Source organism: Lathyrus oleraceus, chromosome 5 (genome assembly GCF_024323335.1).
Source record: "Lathyrus oleraceus cultivar Zhongwan6 chromosome 5, CAAS_Psat_ZW6_1.0, whole genome shotgun sequence".
NCBI classification, from domain to species: Eukaryota; Viridiplantae; Streptophyta; class Magnoliopsida; order Fabales; family Fabaceae; genus Lathyrus; species Lathyrus oleraceus.
Window position 1 is genome coordinate 144208051 of NC_066583.1, and position 22433 is coordinate 144230483.

A 22433-nucleotide genomic window follows, 5' to 3' on the forward strand; every position below is an offset into this window, starting at 1 on the left:
TTATGAATAATGCATTGAAACATCGGGCATAATAAAATTCTTTTTAAAAACACATTTTACTTTAATTTCGAAACATTGAAGGGACCGTAGTCTTCCGGCACTACATCCCAAGCAAGACACCGGGGCTCTAATCCATATTCACAACTTAACCAACACATAAGTTTCTTCCTTTCAAGTCATATGGCACATTCCTAGATATTAAGAGTATCATGGCCCGTTCCATGAACATATCAGAGTCTCAAAAGGTCGGAGAGTCATAATATTTTAAAAACACCGATTCCCATAAATTTTACACATGTAATAAAAGAGGCGTCATCCAAAAAATCACATCATGCATAAAACACACACACTGATTCAAAACATGCATCCATACGAACATGCACAAACATAGGATTTGTGACTGCTCTTAGAAGTCCAATCCCTAGCTATACTAGTTGAATTCCCAAGTAGGAATACTTATTGGCCATCCCCAGTAAGTAACATATCCGTGAAGCCTTTCAATGAAGGATTTCCCCAGCAAGCTTACTCATGGTGAGTCTTCAAGAGAATCTACCTAGTAGCAGGTCATCTTGAATGATCGTTACCGGTCAGTGAGAAAATTTTCACCTCTCATATTCCTAACTTAGAAACCTATCCCTCATATGGGATAAGTTTTATTAAAATAATCAAGGGTTCCACTTAAGGGTTTCATCAAGGGCTCCATCAAGGGTTTCATCAAGGGCTCTATCAAGGGTTTTATCAAGGGTTTTTATCAAGGGTTCCACCAGGGTTTCATAGAGGGTTTTATCAAGGGATTTCGTCAATGTTTTACCAAGGGGTTTCATTAGGAGTTTTATTAGTGGCGACTGAAGGATCATTAGAGTCCTACTTGAATTCTGTCAAGAATGATCGGAGCATCATCAAAATCACACGCAAGTTCCACCAGGAGTGGATAAAACCTATCAAAAATTCGGGTTCCATCAAAATATTGCATGGATTCCTTGAGGAAGTGGTTCAGAGATCAGAGTTCCACTAAGGGTATTACTCGGGTCCCATAAGATTTGGTTATGTGAGTTTCACAAGGGTTCCACCAAAGGTTGGATTGCATACAAAGAAGTACCAAAGGCATCAAGTCCTTATACATCTCCAGAGAATCTAAATCCGTGGACAAAATTAGGGTTACTCTGTATATTTAATCATCTTCGCCTCGATAGGATGAAGGCTCTCCATCATCATCATCTCAGTCTAAAGGTGATTAAATAGGGACAGCTGTCGTACCCCAAATTTTGACCATCCTTTTTCCATTCATCAGAGTTAGAGTAGAGGGCATTAGTCTACCAGAACCCCTGATTCAGGTCATATGGTCAACTCCAAGGACCTTAAAAGTTAAAAGAGGACCATTTTGACTCTTCTTAATTTTGTTCTCATTTCATTACTATTTTGGGTTCCCTTATTCCTATTATGTAGTTGTTAGTTTTAATTAGAATATATTATTAATATTTAGTTAATATCTAAATATTAGAAAATATAAGAACTTATTTGGGCTTCATTAAGTATTTGTTACAACTTTTATTATTAGGTGTTATTTAATTTTTGATTTCTATATAATGAACTATTAATTAAAATATTAATTTAATTAATGGTTGTATTGTCATCGATTATAATAATAATTATTAGAATATATTATTAAAGTTGAACATTTTATTAGTAGGATGTATTTAGCATTTTTGTTATTGTTAGTTAGGAGTTTGTATTAAGAGTGGGCTTTAGTGAGTCCATTTTAGTCTTTGGGTCGGGTCTTTGAGTCTAAGGGGTCCAAGGTATTATGTCAAAAGATTGAATAGATTCATCCCAAGCCCTAAGCACACGATTCCTGAAAATGGATCAAATTGAACAATAATAACAAATTGGTAATAAAAAATTTCCAAATTTGAATCCATATACATTTGAATCAAAGCTTACAAGATAAATTGGACCAGATACAAAAATTTACATTTACAACATTTCAGAAACCCTAAAAAACTGATAAAATAAAATCCTAAAATTCCTAATCTAAATCAATCAACATATATTCTAAACCTAATAATTTATCTATAAAAACCTCAAATTAAAATTGAAAAGGGGACGAAAAAAAAGAGAATCCTAAAAACCTAAATTGTTGCTACGATCCACCACCAAACACCAAAGCTCTTGTCATATTGATACTTAGGGTTTTTCATTAAAACCCTAAGTCTCTTGAGCTTAAGCTCCCAATCAGACCTCACATACACAGAAAAAAAGAATAAAGGATTAGAACAAAGAAGAAGAAGGATTCAGAGGAATTACAAACAAACAAAAATTATTTAAAAAGGTCTTTACCTTACCAGAGAGAATCTCGTCTCTATAGGTTGTGGATTTTTCCCTTACTCATTGTTTGTTGTTAACTGCTTGCATTTAATGATGTTGCTTTATTTTAGTTTATGTTGTTGAATAGGATTTAAGGTTTCAGTTTATTGAATTTAGGGTTTCAGAACTTAGTTTGGATTTGTTTGTTTTTGATGTTTGATTTGGGGTTGAGGGGATGAGATCTTTGATTCACTATTGTTGGTATCGTGATTAGGTTTGATTTGGGAAAGTTCCGGAATTTTAGGGTTAGGGTTGAAGGTTGATGGTGAAGGTTCATCATGTTCATGATGAACATGATGAAGAATCCGGGTAGGTTATGAAGGTCACATGTTAGGGTTCTTTCTGGGTTCGTGTTAGGGTTAGGGTTCATAAGTAGGGTTCATGTGTTTGTAGGGTTAGGGTTTTTCTGGGTGTGTTAGGGTTTACCCAGAAGTTGCTGGGGTTCCTAGGATTTTAAGTGGGACGGTGAATATTATAGGGTTATGGATTAGTGTTCATCATTGAATGAACATTGGTTGAAGGTTTAAAGGTTCCAGTTAAAGTTCAATTGGAAACCTGGGTTTTATGGTGGAGTTAGAATATGTGGTGGTTTAGGGAGAGATGAGAGAGTAGAGAGAAAAGAATAGAGAGAGCTGAGACTAGAGAGAGAGAGAGAAGAAAATGGGAAAATAAAATGGAAAACTGAGAAAGAGGGTTTTATACTCCCTCTGGTGAGAGCCATGTCAGCTACACGTGGCCCCTTGATGGCCATGTGATCAGCTGACTTTGACTCATTCCCTACAGACGTGCTTACCATATGCCCCTTTTTGACTTTTAATCTAAGCCCTCAGTTTCAATTACCTTGACTAAGTATGACAATCCAACGCTCCTGAAGAGATCTGCCTGAATCTCGTTGGATCAATCCAACGTTTTTGGATGAGAGTTAACCGTTGACTCTCTCTATGGACTCTCTTGTCAGTGTTGGGCTCAAAATCTTAATGAGCTTAATCCCTTTTGCTTTCCACACCCCCATTTTAGTAGTCCATATGGATTTCTAACTAAAAATGTACCCCTATGTCTTTGTTTATTTTATTGTATATTTTATTTTATTTTATTCTACTTAAATTTAGGATTACTTAGTTTAAGGTTTTGATTAACTAATTTAATTAGGATAATCAGAATAATCAATGATTAATAATTTAATTAGTATCATTAGGTTAGTTTTATAACTTAATAATTTATAATAAAACAAAACATTTCTTTAATATTAATTTAAAAAAATTCAAATATATGGTTAATATTTTTATATCTTATATTTTGTAATTTGGGGTTAAAATATCTAATTAGGATTATTTTAGTGATCAATTTGGGTGATTAGAGATTAAATATTTTATTAGGATAATTAGGATTAATAATTAAGCAGGTCATAACTCAAAAAGTTAAAATGATATAAAAAATATAATATTAGTGGTCAACCTTTTATTTTTTTATTTTAGGACAATTTGGCCAAATTTATTGCAAAATAATATGTAATTTACCTTATTTTTTTATATCAAATTATAAACATGTCATATTTGCAAAATCAAGTTGATTGACTGGTGTTACACCTTACCAATCAACAAATCCATCTAAACCCAATTTCAACTCACTCAAATATTATTCTCCGTTGCATTAAGACATTTTTAATCAAACTTTCCTCCACCCCCGATGCGTTTGGAACTTTTCTAAACTAAAATCATCGAACCACAATCATTTTTTTAAACGAACTACGGTACTATGATTCTTCATATTACTTGTACAATACAAAAACCTTTTTTCTTTGTACTCTTTCCTGATTATATTTTTTTATGAAAACAATAATCTAACTCTCTATAAATAAGTATATTAAGCAAAAATATGTAACATAAGCAAACATCTCATAGATAACATAGTAGCCCTAGAATTAGTGGAGGATCCCATTGCGTACAATGGAGGTGAGGGATGTCTAACACCTTTCCCTCACTTAGGTGACTCCCGAACCCTAAGTCTTATCCTTAATTTTTAAGTTTTATCATTATCTTCCTGTTCATTAGGAATGAATAAAGGATGATGGCGACCCTGTGATTTTTACAGCCGCGACAAGCACCTTCTTGAACTTCATTATCTCATATGAACAACTTCCTGTCAGCAATATGTCATCAACATAAAGACACACCAAAATCATATTACCTTCGGAAGTATGTTGAACATAAACGCCATACTCCATCTCACACTTTCTGAATCCTTGGACCTTGAAAAATGAATCAATTTTCAAATTCCAAGCTCTAGGAGCTTGTTTCAGTCCATACAATGCCTTATTTAACCTGTACACAATCCCTTCCTGATTCTTTTTCATATATCCAAGAGGTTGTGTCACGGATACCTCTTATTGTAATGGACCATTCAGAAATCCATATTTCACATTTAGATGCATCAGAGCCTAATTACTATTAGCAGCTATAACAATCACCAATAAGATTGTTTCATGTCTAGCTACAGGTGGAAGTACTTCAAACTAATCTACGAACCTTGATTTGAGTTTTCTAATTGATCCATCTGGCTTCAGTTTCACCTTGAAAACCCATCTAATGCTGATGTTTTTCTTCTTCTTTGGAAGCTCAGTCAACTCCCAAGTCTTGTTTCTTTCTATAGCCACAAGTTCTTCTTCCATGGACTTCAGACACACTTTTTTCTTGAGCGCTTCTTCAACACTAACTAGTTCAGAGTCTACTAACATGGCATACTAAATAACTTCTCCCTCAGAGTCTACTTCATTATCTTGTAACATGTCATACTCTATAAATCTCCTTGACATTTGTCTTATTCTTTGTGGCCTCTGAACCTGTTCAAAATCTTCTTCAGATGCTGGAACAATTTCAGACGTTTGACCACCTCCAGAAGTTGGACCACCTTCAAAAGCTCCACCTTCAGAAGTTTGACCACCTTCAAAAGTTTGACCTCTTCTAGAGTCTTGACCACCATTGTCTGGATCATCATCAAAATCTGGATCAGAATCATATTCACATTCAGAGTCAGACTCGCCTTCAGAGTCACCTTCATAATCATTTCTGATTCTGACTCATCTTCAGAACCTTTAGATTCTAAAGTATTTTCAAAAGTTAACTCAGGTGTTGGCACTACACCAGAGTTGGATTGAGACTTACTCTAATCACATGCTTCTGATTCCTTCATAATGACGTCTTTGTTGACTTTAACCTTATTAGTGTCTGGACAATAAAGCTTATATGCACCTGTACGGTGGTACCAAATCAACAATATTACTAATCTCCAGTCCACTTCTCAAAAGGAACAATTTCCTTCAGCTTCTTTGTTGGACATCTGTTGAGCACATATGCTGCAGTGGCAACAATTTCTCCCCATTAAATATGAGGCATATTCTTCTCCTTTAGCATGTTCCTTGTCATATCAAGCAAAGCTTAGTTTCTTACTTCAGCAAGACCATTTTGTTGAGAAGTGTATGGATCAGTCACCTCGTGCTCAATTCCATTCTCCAAACAGAAATTTCTGAACTCTATAGAGTTATATTCACGTCCACCATCATTTCTGAGAATTTTTAGCTTCTGACCACTCTATTTTTCAGCCTTCACCTTGAACTTCTAAAACTCAGCAAGCAACTCATGCTTATACTTAATGAGTGTTACCCATTTCTTTCTTACAAACTCATCCAAAAACAACACAAAGTATTTGTTTCCTCCAAATGAAGGTACTTCAAATGATCCGCAAACATCAGAATGTACTACTCCTAAAGCATGTTTTACTCTTGGGGATTCTTCTGATGAAAATGCCAATCTAGGTTGCTCTCCTTTCATGAATATCCCACATGACTTCTCAGGCTTCACAATATTGGGAATTCCATATGCCAACTTCTTAGAATTTATGCCTTAAGCTTATGAAATTAAGCTGCCCCAATATCTTATGCCAGAACTTACTCTCACCCTTAGTTCCTCCTACGTTAAAGGAATTTTGTTTCAACTGTCTCTACATTCACCATGTTACTTCCGTACTCAGATTGCATAATCAGCTTCTGATCATAATCATACAACTTCAAGAGACTGTTCTTCATAGTAATTGAGAAAACTTTATCAATAAGGTGACATACACTCATCAGATTGCTCTTCATGCTAGGAACATACCAAACATCCTTGATCAGAACAGTTTTACCATTCTTCACTTTGACTTCGACATTTCCCATACCTTCATCGTTGAGGTATTTATCATCAGCATATCTGATCTTTGTGCTCTTTCTATAGTCAAAGCCAACCAGCCATTGTTTGTTTCCAGTTAAGTGATTTGAGCAGCAGTGTCCATATACCACCAGTCTACCAAATACGCATAGAAGCTAAACACCGCTTCTAGAACAACAAGCTCATAAGTTTTTGCTTCTGAGTCAGATCACTGCTTCTGAATATGCATTCCTTATAACAAATACAAAAAATTAACAAATATGTAAGTTTGAATTTTGGAATTTGGATACACTTTCTGGATTTTGGAATCATAAAATGTAAGGCGAAAAATGAATGAAATGTGTTCCTCACGTTAGTGCAATTAAAATTTTATTATACACCATGGTGTGTGTAAGACCCCAAATTTGACCCTAAGATCGCTCATGCAATTTCATCATAAGCAATAGCATTGGGATCATACCTTGGCATCCTCCTTACCCCTCTTTCATTGGGTTTGTTTTGGGAGAGATCACCAAGCACTTTGTGATTGTATCATACTTGTATTTTATCAATTCACTAACCAAAATACCAAAAATATGTCTTTGCATTTTCTTAACTCTTTTGTAGGTAGGGCATGATCTCCATTGATCTATCAAGTTCACATCTAGGGTTTGAGACCCTCATGAACAAAGAGCACAACCAAGAATTGATCCAAGAATGGTTATGAGAATCATATATGAGTCCCAATGTTCTCTACATGTTATATTGATCAAGTTTTCTTCAAGAGTTTGAGGGTGATTTGCCTTGGAAACCCTAGTTTGACTGGGTATCTTGAGTAACTTCTCCAACAAGCTATCTCACCAATTGATCAAATCTCTTAAGGGAAACTTCAAAATTCATCATCTTATGCATATATGATCTACCATGAACCAATAAAGTCAAATGAATTGGAAGTTAGCAAGTTGGTTGATGGTGGTTGGCCAGATGAATTCATCTGATCAAAACTGGGTCTCCCTAGACCCTATCTCCTACAATTTTCACCATATTGAAATTCTGGTATCAGATATAAGATGTCGAAGGTAATGTCACGACACTAATTTCTGTTAACACAAATAGGATAAAGATGCAGAATGGTAAAGCAAATGACACAAGCAATTGTTAACCCAGTTCGGTGCAACTCACCTACGTCTGGGGGCTACCAAGCCAGGAAGGAAATTCACTAAAATAGAATTAGTTCAAAGGCTCTCCACACACTTCAATAAGTTACAGTGTTTCTCACCTAATCTCTAGCCGTGCAATTTCTACCAAAGCACTCTTAGATATGAGAACCCACTCACTTCCCTACAATCACACTTGTGATCTTAAACAACAATCCCTTGAGAAAAGAAAATACTTTTCAATTACACACTCTTGATTTTACTTCACAGTTTCAATCAAGAAGACACACTCTTGATCTTGCTTCACAACTTTGATCAAGAAGACACACACTCTTGCTTAACAGCTTTAGAGTGACAAATTACAACCACTAATCAGTCCAATTCAATCATCAATGGATGACTTGAATGGCTTACAAGTCTCACGACTAAACAGACACAAACCCTAGCTCTCTCTCTATATTTCGCTCAGTATTGGTTATGTGTTCAAACAAGTTTTCTAAGTCCCTTTTTATAGAAGCATCCAGCTGGGCCTAGACATCTTGAAAACCCTAAATCTATTTTCCAATCAAATATTTTTATAACAGCTGGTTAGATCTCCTTGGAAAATAAGTAAATCTGGTTGTAATCCATGATTGAATGCGCCAGCTAATCAGATCTTCAATCATACAAAGATTGTCATTAATTGTGCAATCACAAAACACCAGACATTCACACTGAATGTTCTGTGTACAAGATGTCGTGACATCGGGTCTGACATCCTGGAAAAATCCTGCATAATCCAATAATTCCTTTTATAACTTCCAGCAGGTACAACAATATCAGATGCCATGATCTTGTGTATGTCATCTGAAACAATCATGCATGAACATGTCTTTCATTTAAGCTCCAGCAGGTACATCCAATATCAGAAGCCATGGCCTTGTATGTGGCATTCTGAAACAATCCTGCATGAACATGTTCTTGAACTCCAGGAGGTACATAGGATATCTCATGTTAAGACATCACACATAACATCTTGTGAACATTCTTTGTTTTACCAAAATTGCTGCCAACACTTAGAATCAACAAACTCCCCCTTTGGCAAATTTTGGCTAAAATATATATCTGTCCTTTTTGTTCACAAGGTAAACTATCAGCAGTTAAACAACTTAACAGTAGTTTAAACAACATTAGAAGCAAAACAATTGCTAGCTATAGCTACTAGTAATACACACATGCACAAAAGTACTTCTCCTCCCCCTAAATTTGTGCAACAAAAACAGAATTACTAGTTATGGATGCAACTAGTAAGACACACAAATGCACAAGGGTACTCCTTCTCCCCCTAAATCTGTGCACACAACAAACAGTCTCCATAAATATAACAGCTACTGTAACTCCAACACCTGTACCAGCCAGAATGTCATTCTGACATCTGCTTCAACAACACCATCTGTGCACCATATCAGACATCCTCTTTGACACCTGTAAACAGAACAACATTCTATTTTAACACCTGTGCACTTCCTTTAATAATAGCTATCCTCCAGCTATATACATCTCACAACTTCCACAACAACTTCCATATCAACACTTCTCCCCCTTTTTAGTCAAAATTGACCAAAGGTGACCTTTTTCAAAAACAATAAAACTTCAGTCTTTCAAACATCAGCATCAGAATAGCTTCCAGCCACACAGTCTAGTCTTCACCACAACACAGTTTACCCAGTCAGAACTATCCTCTAGGAGAACCACAAACTCCTTTACTTGCTATAGGTTCTCATGAACACAGATCCCCAACTTCCCCCTTAAAGATTCAAATTGATTGGCATCCAAAGCTTTAGTAAAAATGTCTGCTAATTGCTTTTCAGTAGTAACATGCTCCAAAGTTATGATCTTCTCTTTTACAAGTTCTCTGATGAAGTGATGACGAATGTCAATGTGCTTTGTCCTGCTATGTTGAATAGGATTTTTGGAAATATTTATGGCACTCAGGTTATCACAGTATAATGTCATGACTTCTTGTGTGACATTGTATTCAAACAACATCTGCTTCATCCAGACCAGTTGAGAACAGCTACTCCCAACTGCTATGTATTCAGCTTCAGCAGTGGATAGAGATACACAGTTTTGTTTCTTGCTAAACCATGAAATCAGATTGTTTCCCAAAAAGAAGCATCCCCTAGATGTGTTTTTCCTATCATCAGCACTTCCAGCCCAGTCAACATCACAGTAACCAGTCAACATGGATCCAGATCCATGAGTATACAACATCCCATAGTCACTGGTGCCATTGACATATTTCAGTATTCTCTTCACTTGGTTTATGTGACTGACTTTTGGTTCAGCTTGATACCTAGCACAAACACCTATATCAAATGCAATGTCAGGTCTGCTTGCTGTAAGATATAACAGACTTCCTATCATGCTTCTGTATAGACTCTGATCTACACTGACACCATTTTCGTCTTTGGAGATTTTCACATGAGTAGGAGCAGGTGTCCTTTTATGGCTTGCATTTTCCATGCCAAACTTCTTCACAATGTTCTTGGCATACTTGCTTTGAGATAGAAAGATAGTGTCTTCCATCTGTTTTACTTGTAGCCCAAGAAAGTAGGTCAGTTCTCCAACAAGGCTCATCTCAAACTCAGATTGCATTTGTCTAACAAAATGTTCAACCATCTGTTCTGACATCCCACCAAATACAATGTCATCTACATATATTTGTGCCACCATGAGCTTTCCTCCTTCATTCTTCACAAGCAGAGTTTTATCAATACCTCCTTTCCTGTATCCATTGTCAGTGAGGAACACTGTGAGTCTCTCATACCAAGCCCTAGGAGCTTGCTTCAACCCATAAAGGGCTTTCTTTAATCTGTACACATGTTGTGGAAGATTTGGATCTGTGAATCCTTTAGGCTGTTCAACATATACTTCTTCATTTAAGTAGCCATTCAGGAAGGCACTTTTTACATCCATTTGAAACAGCTTGAATTTCAGAATACATGCCACTCCCATCAATAGTCTAATGGACTCAAGGCGAGCTACAGGAGCAAATGTTTCATCAAAGTCTACTCCTTCAACTTGAGTATATCCTTGAGCTACTAATCTAGCTTTGTTTTTAGTAACAACCCCTTGTTCATCAGATTTATTCTTATATACCCACTTTGTTCCTATGACATTTACTCCTTCAGGTCTAGGAACCAATTCCCATACTTCATTCCTCTTGAATTGGCCTAACTCCTCTTGCATGGCATTGATCCAGAACTCATCAGTCAAGGCTTCCTTGATATTTATGGGTTCAATCTTTGACACAAAGCAGCCATGTGAGATCACTTCCCTTGATCTAGTAGTGACTCCTTTATCTGGATCTCCTATGATAAGATCTTTGGGATGATCCTTCTAAATTCTTATAGAGGGTCCCTTGTTGATTTTGTCATCTTCAGGTTCAACTTGAGGAGGTTCTTCTTCCTTATTTTTGTCTGAGAAGTCAGCTGGAGAATCATTCAGAGATGTCTCGACATCGTCTGTGACATCCGCCTGTTGGTCATCAACCACAACATTAATGAATTCCATCAGTATATTAGTTCTGGAATTAAAGACCCTATAAGCTCTGTTGTTTGTTGAATAGCCCAGAAATATTCCTTTATCACTTTTGGGATCCATCTTCCTTCTTTGCTCACGATCAACCAGGATATATCATTTGCTACCAAATACATGGAAGTATTTGACTGTAGGTTTTCTTCCTTTCCAGACTTCATAAAGGGTTGTGGGAGTCCCTTTCTTTAATGTCACTCTGTTGTGAACATAGCAGGCTGTGTTCATGGCTTCAGCCCAAAAATGATAGGGCAATTTCTTAGCATGAATCATAGCTCTGGCTGATTCTTGAAGAGTCCTATTTTTTCTTTCCACCACACCATTTTGCTGGGGAGTGATGGGAGATGAGAACTCATGATGAATTCCTTCTGAAGAGCAGAATTCAGCAAATTTGCTGTTCTCAAACTCCTTCCCATGATCACTTCTAATTTTGACAATAGAACTTTCTTTTTCCCTTTGAAGTTTCAGACAAAGCTCCTTAAAGACTTCAAATACATCAAATTTTTCTCTTATAAAATTGATCTAGGTGTATCTGGAGAAATCATCCACCACCACATATGCATATTTCTTCCCACCAAGGCTTTCTACTTGCATGGGTCCCATCAAGTCCATGTGAAGGAGTTTCAGGACTTTGGAGTTGTGTCATGTCTGAGCCTCTGGTGTGACATCCTTGTTTGTTTTCCAATCTGACATTCTCCACAGATTTTTCCCTCATCAATCTTTAAGTTGGGAATTCCTCTAACAGCTTCAACTGATATGATCCTCTTCATACCTTTAAGGTGCAGATGGCCCAATCTTTGATGCCATATCTTCACTTCTTCTTCTTTGGACCTAACTCCCTTCATGATTACTTTATTTTCTTTGTTAGTAATCAGACATTCAGTTCTGGTGAAGTTTACATTCAGACCTTGATCACACAGTTGACTGATGCTTATAAGATTAGCAGTTAATCCCTTAACAAGTAGGACATCATCAAGGTCAGGAACTCCAGGGCAATCCAGCCTACCCATTCCCTTGATTTCACCATTTGCACCATCACCAAAGGTAACATAACTCATGGCATGAGGATGAAGTTCAGTTAGCAGATTTTTGTTCCCAGTCATATGTCTGGAGCAACCACTGTCAAAATACCAATCTTCTTTGGCTGAAACTCTGAGGGAAGTGTGAGCTATTAGACTTGTGACCTTTGTCTTAGGAACCCATTGCTTTTTGTTAACAGTCTTGTGATGCTTGGACCTTGATTGGTATTGAGACTGAACAGGGCCAGGATAGCCACATAGCTTATAGCAGAAGGGCTTAAGGTGGCCAACTTTTCCATAATATTGGCATTTCCATCTTTGATGCTTCCCTTTTTGCTGTTGTGACATCTGATGTGGCATCTCAGGTTTGCTTTTAACATGGCTGCACTTAGGTTTGGATTTTGGTTTGCAACCAGTGTAACTGCACTCAGCCTTGAATCCAATGCCAGATTTGTTTCCTGTTATTTGGCCAGTCTGGAGAATCTTGTCTAAGATGGCAGATCCATTGTTAAGCATTCTTACATACTTAATCATCTCATCTAGTTTGGAATTCAAGAATACAGCTTCAGTCTTCAATTTTGAGATGGTTTCCACAAACTCTTCCTTTTCATTTTCCAACTGAGCTATCACTTTCTTCTGGCTTTCAACTTGTCTGCATAGTCCTGCACTTTTGTGGCACAACTCTTTCTAGGTAGTGCCCAGCTCTTCAAAGGTTCTTTCATCATTAATTTACTCTTCCTCAGACCCCCATCTTCCTTTCAATGCAGTCACATGGTTTGTAGCTTCTTCTGTTTCACTTCCATCAGACCAAGAGGCCACAAGACTCCTCTTTTGTTTCTTGAGGTAGGTCCCACATTCAGTTTTAATATGACCATACCCATTACACTCATAGCACTGAACTTCTTTGGGCTTTTCTTCAGACTTTGTTTTCTTACCAAAGTTATTGGATTTACTGATGTCAGATGTGATGTTCTTGACATTGCCCTTTGCTCTCACATCTACCTTTTTCATCAGTCTGTTGAATTGTCTTCCCAGCATTGCTATCTCATTTGCCAGGTCTTCATCAATATCTTGACCACCTTTCTCATCTTCCTCTTTAGTGTTTGACATAAATGTTATGCTATTGGCTTTCTTTTCAGCTCCATCACACATTCCCATCTCAAATGTTTGGAGGGATCCAATTAGCTCATCAACTCTCATATTTGAGATGTCTTGAGATTCTTCTATGGCTGTTACTTTCATAGCAAATCTCTTGGGGAGTGATCTGAGTATTTTCTTACTAACTTTTCATCTGACATCTTCTCACCCAAAGCTCCAGAGGCATTGGCAATTTCAAGGATACTCATGTAGAGTTCATGAATATTTTCATCTTCTTTCATCCTTAAGTTTTCAAACTTGGTGGTGAGCAGCTGTAGTCTATACATTTTCACTCTAGAGGTGCCTTCATGAGTGATTTTGAGAATGTCCCAAGCATCTTTAGCTACTTCACAGGTGTTTACTAATCTGAAGATGTTCTTGTCTACTCCATTGAAGATGACATTCAATGCCTTAGAACTTCCAAGGGCTAGGTCGTCCTCCTCCTTGGACCATTGTTCTTCAGGCTTTTTCTCAGCAGTGGCTTCTCCTTCTTTCGTAACTAAAGGGTGCACCCAGCCTGTCAACACAGCCTTCCAAGCCTTGTTATCAAGAGATTTTAAAAAAAGCTACCATTCGAGGTTTCCAATAGTCATAGTTAGAACCATCCAAAATTAGGGGCCTATGAACAAATCCATCATCTCTCTCCATTGTACCAGAAAGTATTGTCCCTAGATCTCACCCAGAACCAGAGCAGGATGCCTGCTCTGATACCAATTGAAATTCTGGTATCAGATATAAGATGTCGAAGGTAATGTCACGACACTAATATCTATTAACACAAATAGGATAAATATGCAGAATGGTAAAGCAAATGACACAAGCAATTGTTAACCCAGTTCGGTGCAACTCACCTACGTCTGGGGGCTACCAAGCCAGGAAGGAAATTCACTAAAATAAAATTAGTTCAAAGACTCTCCGTACACTTCAACAAGTTACAGTCTTTCTCACCTAATCTCTACCCGTGCAATTTCTACCTAAGCACTCTTAGATATGAGAACCCACTCACTTCCCTACAATCACACATGTGATCTTAAACAACAATCCCTTGAGAAAAGAAAATACTTTTCAATTACACACTCTTGATTTTACTTCATAGTTTCAATCAAGAAGACACACTCTTGATCTTGCTTCACAGCTTTGATCAAGAAGACACACACTCTTGCTTAACAGCTTTAGAGTGACAAATTACAACCACAAATCAGTCCAATTCAATCATCAATGGATGACTTGAATGGCTTACAAGTATCACGACTAAACATACACAAACCCTAGCTCTCTCTCTATATTTCGCTCAGTATTGGTTGTGTGTTCAAACAGGTTTTCTAAGTCCCTTTTTATAGAAGCATCCAGCTGGGCTTGGACATCTTGAAAACCCTAAATCTATTTTCCAATCAAATCTTCTTATAATAGCTGGTTAGATCTCCTTGGAAAATAAGTAAATCTGGTTGTAATCCATGATTGAATGCGCCAGCTAATCAGATCTTCAATCATACAAAGATTGCCATTAATTGTGCAATCACAAAACACCAGACATTCACACTGAATGTTCTGTGTACAGGATGTCGTGACATCGGGTCTAACATCCTGGAAAAGTCCTGCATAATCCAATAATTCCTTTTATAACTTCCAGCAAGTACAACCATATCAGATGCCATGACCTTGTGTATGTCATCTGAAACAATCCTGCATGAACATGTCTTTCATTTAAGCTCTAGCAGGTACATCCAATATCAGAAGCCATGGCCTTGTATGTGGCATTCTGAAACAATCCTGCATGAACATGTTCTTGAACTCCCGCAGGTACATAGGATATCTCATGTTAAGACATCACACATAACATCTTGTGAACATTCTTTGTTTTACCAAAATTGCTGGCAACACTTAGAATCAACACATATGAAAATGATTCCAAGAGAAAGCTTACTCTAAATGACATTACAAACAACGTTCATGTTGAGACCTAGAGCTAGTTTTGCTTGGAAAATTATTTTCTATGTTGAAACATTATAGGTCATTTTGTTTAAACCCTAATTTGAAAGTCAACTTCCCAAGGCCATAACTTGCTCAAATTTTATGATATGAAAGGTTTCCAAGTTTCAAAATCAAATAAAAGATATCTACTTCAACTTTTATGTTTGTAGTGAGAGCTAATTCAACTTTTATGAGCATGTGATATGAGGTTACATTATAGGTCACTTTTAACCTATACCATTGATCAAGTGATTTTTCCAAACTTCTAAAATGCATAACTCTATCATTTCAAATCCAAATGAAATGAAATTTGCAACCATTATGAAGGTCTTTGAAAGAGCTACAACTTTTATGAAGACACTTTTCTCATTTGAAGCTCATATAAAAAGTTAAGCAAGGTGGAACCTTGAGACATATGGCTTGGCACTTAGAAAAAATTTGATATGTCAAAAATTTCCAAAGTTCCACCTCAAATTTCTTATTTATACAAACTCCAAATGGAAAGGTGTTGAACCTGAAAGTTATTCCTATCAATCTCACCTTTCCAAAGAGCTCAAATTCGTCCATTTTGGACAAGGAATGCTTAGGTTGCGCATGGCATGAACATGGTGTCATCACTTGGCAAGAATCAAATTTCAATTCTTCATGAACACTTGCCTTGCAATCCAAGTAGAATTCAGACTATCTCACACTCACTTGTGGATTTAAGGCAATGATTTTATGGGGCTATGCGCGCCCATGCACCCATGCATCATCAATACCAAATTTGGAAAGTGGATTTCAAGTGTGCAAAAAGCAATGGTTTCAGCTATAAATAAAGCCTCATATGCTCAGCATTTCACAGACATTCACGCCAGCTTTGATCTCCTAACTCTAACCCTCACATTACAAAGGATAATCCTGAGAAATTCACTTGAATTTGAGTTTGAATTTCCATTGTTTTGAAATTCAAAACTCCAGGCATCCACAACCTTTTCAGCATCCAATCCTTCTTCTGCAAGCCTTTGGAGTGAGATCAAGCACGAGCAAGAGCAAGATCAGTTGAATCCAAACCTCCATTGAAGGTATTTTCCAGAAATTTTGATCTCTTCGATTCTCTCTAATTCTTGCTCAATTCTATTGATTCTTTGGTTGTCTGAAGTCCTACCAATGTAGGCAAGAAGATTGAGTTGCTTTGAGGCCAAATCGAAGTAACTCAGTTCATGTACCTCAAGTTTCAACTCCATGTATCTCTCAATATACTTGGAGTTAGAGTGAATTAAGGCTAGATTCGAACTCAGTGCCATTTTTACTTTGAAATCATGTTCTTGTTTTTAATTTTAGTGATGGTTATGACTGAATCAGTCCGGCGAGGTTCGCCGGAGAAGACAACTGGTCCTTGGTCGCCGGTGGTGTGCTGGATGGTTCTGAGCCATAGGATCCATCTAATTTGTTTTAATCCTGAGTGTTCCTTTTGAATACCAACTATGTGGCGCGCTGACTCAAGTGCACGGTGGAACGCGTGTTTTGATCCACTTGATCTGCCACCTCAATTAATGAGGGAGATCAAGTGGTCCACGTTTTTTCTGATATTTTAATTTTCATTTTAATTGCTTTATTTTCAATAATTCATATTAAATTTAATATTGATCCAAAAAATATGGGACTTTCACCAAAAAATTTCAAATATTTTCCTCTTTCATATTCTGAACTAAAATTATTTTTTGGATCATTATTAATATTTTTCATGAATTAATTGATTTTGCATTTGTTTTTAATTGTTTAAAAATATTTTTAAATGTCCAAAAATCATGAATTTGTTTCTCTAATGTCCTTTGACCTTGTTTGACCTATGATACATCTCATGGCCATTTCTTTGGTGTTTTGATGAGATTTTAGGGATTGGACAAACTATATTTAATTTAAATGCACTATTTTAGTATTTTTTTAATTTGAATAAATGCCAAATAAATTTGTTGACCAATTGCGATGACTTGTTTGAGTTTGATTATTGTTGTTGGGCCTTGGTCAAGGTTGATTTGACTTTGTCAAATTAATATCATTGGATTTAGGGGATTAATGGAATGTACGTTCCATCTCCCAAAATGAATGAATGATATTAATTTGGTAAAAGTCCTCCTTTGACCAATTTGTGTTTTGATCCATTTCCCTCCCACTTCATCTTATTCCCTTTCTTCATTCATTCATTCCATTTTGGCCTATGATATCTCAAAATCCTAAGACTAGTTGATTGAAAAATTAACATGAGTATGGATGAGATTAGGCCACACCTTTTGCATATTCTTTTTGTGTGTGGTATGTTTCATGAGCATATTCTACTATACTATGTCTCTAAAATGCATTAACATCAAAATTTTATTTCCCGACCTCAAATAGTTATGACTTCTACATAAGTCCAATTACGATTCCTTAACATAGCACTAAATTTGTGACATAAAAGGCATAAACATTCTAGTTAGTGAGATTGTAAGTCTCCCCTCTTTCAAGGTATTGTGTGGAAACTTGGCCTTTTTTCCTTCCTTTGGAAGATGTCTTGGTTCAAGGATCCATGCTTGTGATAAGTGGGTTGAGTGTTCTCCAAAGAATGACTTCAATTAAAAAGCAAAAGAAAAGCAATACTAACTTCTAACCTATTAACTACTAACTTTTAATTTCAAGCCCTTTACTTTAATGCCATTTAATTTTTGCTTTTATTTCATTTGCCATTGTTCATATCATTCTAATTGTTTATGTTAATGCAATTTTCACTTTGTCCACTTGGACCATATTGTGTGATATATTTTGTTTGTGTATACTTTGCTTGTTTGTGTGGCCTTTGACCATTAATGTACATAATAACAACAAAACCCTAAAAACTTTTATGTGGAATGTTGGTTTGATATTGGACAAATGGACTTAGAATCTAGGAAACATTCATATGCTAAAGGACTTGGCCAATGCCAACTTATTGAGAAACCATGTGCTTGCAATTTGTAACTTCATTTGATACATCATTCAAGATCCTTTTGAGTTCATCTGCAACATGATCATTATGAAGCTGTTATTTTGAACCTGTGACTTGTGGAATTCATTTGTTACATGGGCTATTCTGGTGAAGATCATGCAATGGAAAAACTTGGATGTGGCTATCTTTATTTGATGCCTTGCTCTTCAAGATAATATAATTGTGCATTTGTGTATTGCTTGATTCTAAAAGTCCAAGGGAATTCTGGGTTTCTATTGACATTCTTGTCTATTGGATTGCTACCCATTTGGTCAGATCTTTTCAACTCTAAACTTTTAATGGTCTCTTCATCTTCTCCCCATTTCTTTAATTTCAAAATCTCTCCCTCCATTTTTCAAAATCTTCTTTGTGTGAACTATTTTTGTTCTAAACTTTGACCATTTTGAAAAAAGATAGAAACTTTGGGCTTATGCCATTGCATTTTCAAACTTCTTTTCTAAAATCAAACTTGTAAATAAACTTAACTATGCTTGACCTAAACTTTCAAAAAGCCAAAAAGAACTAACCCATTCAAACCATTTTTAGGCCTTTGTGCCTTTCAAACTTAATTTTATTAAAAGCAATGCATCCACTTTGAAATTTGTATCACAAACTACGAGGTTTTGATCCCTCATTTTTATGTTGGTATGTAGGCACAAGTCCAAAGGTCTTGTCAAACACAAAAATATAATCAATGAATTCTTTTCTCATCCCCCAATTCTATTTGTTTGTAAACATCACTTTATACCAAGTACATATGCACAAAAAAAAGGGCTCCCTAGAAGTACCTAAGACACTTTGGGTACTAACACCTTCCCTCTGTGTAACCAACCCCCTTACTTGTAATCTCTGACATTTTATTAGTTTTAATTTGAAAACTTCTTATTTTTGGGTTTTGTTCGTACTTTTTCTCTTTTCCCTTGGAAACAATAAAAGCGCGGTGGTGACTCTTGTTATTTGATCTCTAGCTTATCCATAGCTTGATGATCATGAATTTACCGCTACAGTGTGTACACACACACATATTTCACAAGAGGTTAGTGTTGTCAATAGATTCATGACAAGTCCAAGTAAGGCACATTGGGAAGCATTGAAATGAATTTTAAAGTTTATTGTACATTATGGTGTGTACACGTTCACATATTTCACAAGCGGTTAGTGTTGTCAATAGACTCATGGAAAATCCAAGTAAGGCGCAGTAGGGAGCATTGAAATAATTTTTAAAGTACTAGAAGAGTACCATTGACACATGTTTGTGCTTTTATGGAGAAACATATCAGTTAAATAATTTTGTTGAATCTAATTATGCTAGTGATCTAGATAGACGACGATCTAGTTAGTCCAAACTTGTATATACATGCAAATTTTTTTAAAATATCAACACAATTTTTTTTTGTTTTTATAATCTTCGTCGAATGTGAAAAAATTCAAATCTTTCTTTAGTTTAATGAGGTTCATAAGTGTTTGGAAATTGTTGACTCAATCAAGGCCCACTAGAACTAAATAACTTAATTGTAGATCTACTAAATGAAACTAATATATATATATATATATATATATATATATATATATATATATATATATATATATATATATATATATATATATATATATATATATATATATATATATATATATATATATATATATATATATATATATATATATATATATATATATATATATATATATATATATATATATATATATATATATATAAATATAAAGTATAAACTCGAAGAAAACAACTAACTAGTAGCACGTGGATGAAGAACTCCTATCAAATTTGAGAGAAATCTTAGCTTATTTATGGAGGACAAAATCTTACCGATGAAGCTTTGATCCATGCTTCAATCTCAATTTTGCAAGTGTATTAACACAATTATTTTATTTTCGATAAATATAACAAATGCAACCCTCCCAATCACGATCAAGCAAAGACTTAATTTTTTTTGAGAAGGCCCCAATAAGTTTTCATTTTAGTTGATGAAATAAAGAGAGCTGTGAACATTTCAATGCTGTTAATATGAAGCTTCACTTTCATATATCCTTTGACAAACACCTGCTTCAAGCCTTCAAGGATTTCCAAAAGCTACGCAACCCCTGCTTTGCAAATACCTATGTGCTTTGAAAAACCCCATTTCCTTGCACCATTGTTATCTCTAATCAAACCTCCATGATTTGCTTCTCATTCTCCTTTGACCACTCAATCTGTATTGAGCCTAATCTAGTCAATTTTTGGTAGTGCCCATTTAATTTACCGAACTTGGCTTTGTGTACTCATGGATCTTTGATGCATACCTATCTTCATCTCATAATTCCCGACTCTTAATCTTATGTGTGCTGCCAAATTTGTGTGAAGTACATAGTCATCCATGCCCTCTCTTTGATTCCTCTAATACCAATTGAATATCATGTATTTACCCATGTTTCTTGACATTTGTCTTGACCTCCACAATCTAAAATATGTCGTAGATCATAATATATCAAATCTAGTAGATTTATATTAAAGAATGTTTCCTAATGGCTGACCTTCACTGTTGACACCCACCCTTGTGTAGCTCATGAATTGCATAAAGAACTGACTCTATTACCTTAGGACAGTCTGAACAGTAGGGCTCCTTTAATTGCATCTGATGTAATCTCTAATTAGTTATTAGGCTATCTGTTAGATGCAACAAGAATTCAATAGAAAATAACTAACGGTACTGAGAATAACTTGTTTATTCCTTGTGAAATACAGTAAAAAAAATAGGGAACAAAACAAACGTGCAGTAACAAACTACAACCCACTTCTAGATAAAAATAAGGAAACAAACTTGACTAAATCAATTCAACAAACTATCCTAAAAACCAGGTCTCTTATTTGATTAAAGACTTATCATTCCCTCCCTTTAACTAGACTGCATTTGCAGCTTGTTAACATGTGGTAGTTCACAGACTTCAAACCTCCTTCTTAGCTCCCGAAATAGCTTCAATTTGAGCAGTTTGGTGAAAATGTCGGCTATTTGCTGCCTTGTACCACAAAACTGAAGTTGCATAACTCCATCATTCACTAGCTCTCGTAATAAATGGTAGTGCACATCAATGTGCTTGCTCCTACCGTGCATCACCGGATTCCTTGCCAACTTAACTGTTGAGCTATTGTCACAAAAGATGACAGTACTCTCACAGCCCATGTAGCAAATATTCTTTAGCACCATTTGCATCCATATTGATTGACAACTACTTCCTACAGCTGCAACGAATTCAGCTTCGCTTGTGCTTAGTGTTATGATCGGTTGCTTTCGAGAAGACCAAGTCATAGCTACTCCACTTAGCTTAAAAACATAGCCTGAGGTGCTTCTTCTATCTTCCACTGATCCGACATAATCGTTGTCAGTAAAACCAATCAACTAATGACTTCCTCCCCTTCTGTAAAGAATGCCAAACGTTGTTGTACCTTACAAATAACGTAGAATTCTCTTGGCTGCCAAATGATGAAGTTCTGTAGGCTTTAACATATACCTGCTTAATAAGCTTAATGCATACATTATATTCGGTCTCGTAGCGGTCAAGTACATCATGCTCCCAATTAGTTTCTTGAAGAATGAACCATCCATCTCAATACCATTTTCATCTTTGGAGAATTTGAATCCTGGAACCATTGGATTTTCAATGGAATTGCTATGCTCCATTCCAAAACGCCTCAACACTTCCATCACATGCTTTGCCTGACTGATGAATATACCACCATCAAACTGAACTACCTCAATACGAAGAAAATACTTCATCTTACCCAAGTCTGTCATATCAAATTCCTTCATCATGGACTCTTTGAATTCAGCCATCATATTCTCATCATCTCCGGTATAAATTAAATCATCAACATACAAGCTAATGATTAAATGTTTACCTTGTTTGTTGACTTTGGTAAACAAAGTTTGCTCGTTGTCCTCCTTCCCAAAACCTTCCTTTCTGAAATATGATTCAATCCGGCTGAACCACGCTCGTGGTGCCTGCTTGAGTCCGTACAAAGCTTTGTTGAGCTTGTACACCTTATGTT

The 22433-nt window shown here is 36.0% G+C and overlaps 1 long non-coding RNA gene across 1 annotated transcript; it reads right to left on the reverse strand.

Moving 5' to 3' along the window:
• Window positions 1-1890: 1890 nt before the first annotated feature.
• LOC127078781 (uncharacterized) lies at window positions 1891-3027 on the reverse strand. The gene is made up of 2 exons (XR_007787877.1): window positions 2338-3027; window positions 1891-2238 (listed from the first exon to the last, which is right to left on the reverse strand). It is a non-coding gene; the product is annotated as an uncharacterized LOC127078781 (long non-coding RNA).
• Window positions 3028-22433: the final 19406 nt, after the last annotated feature.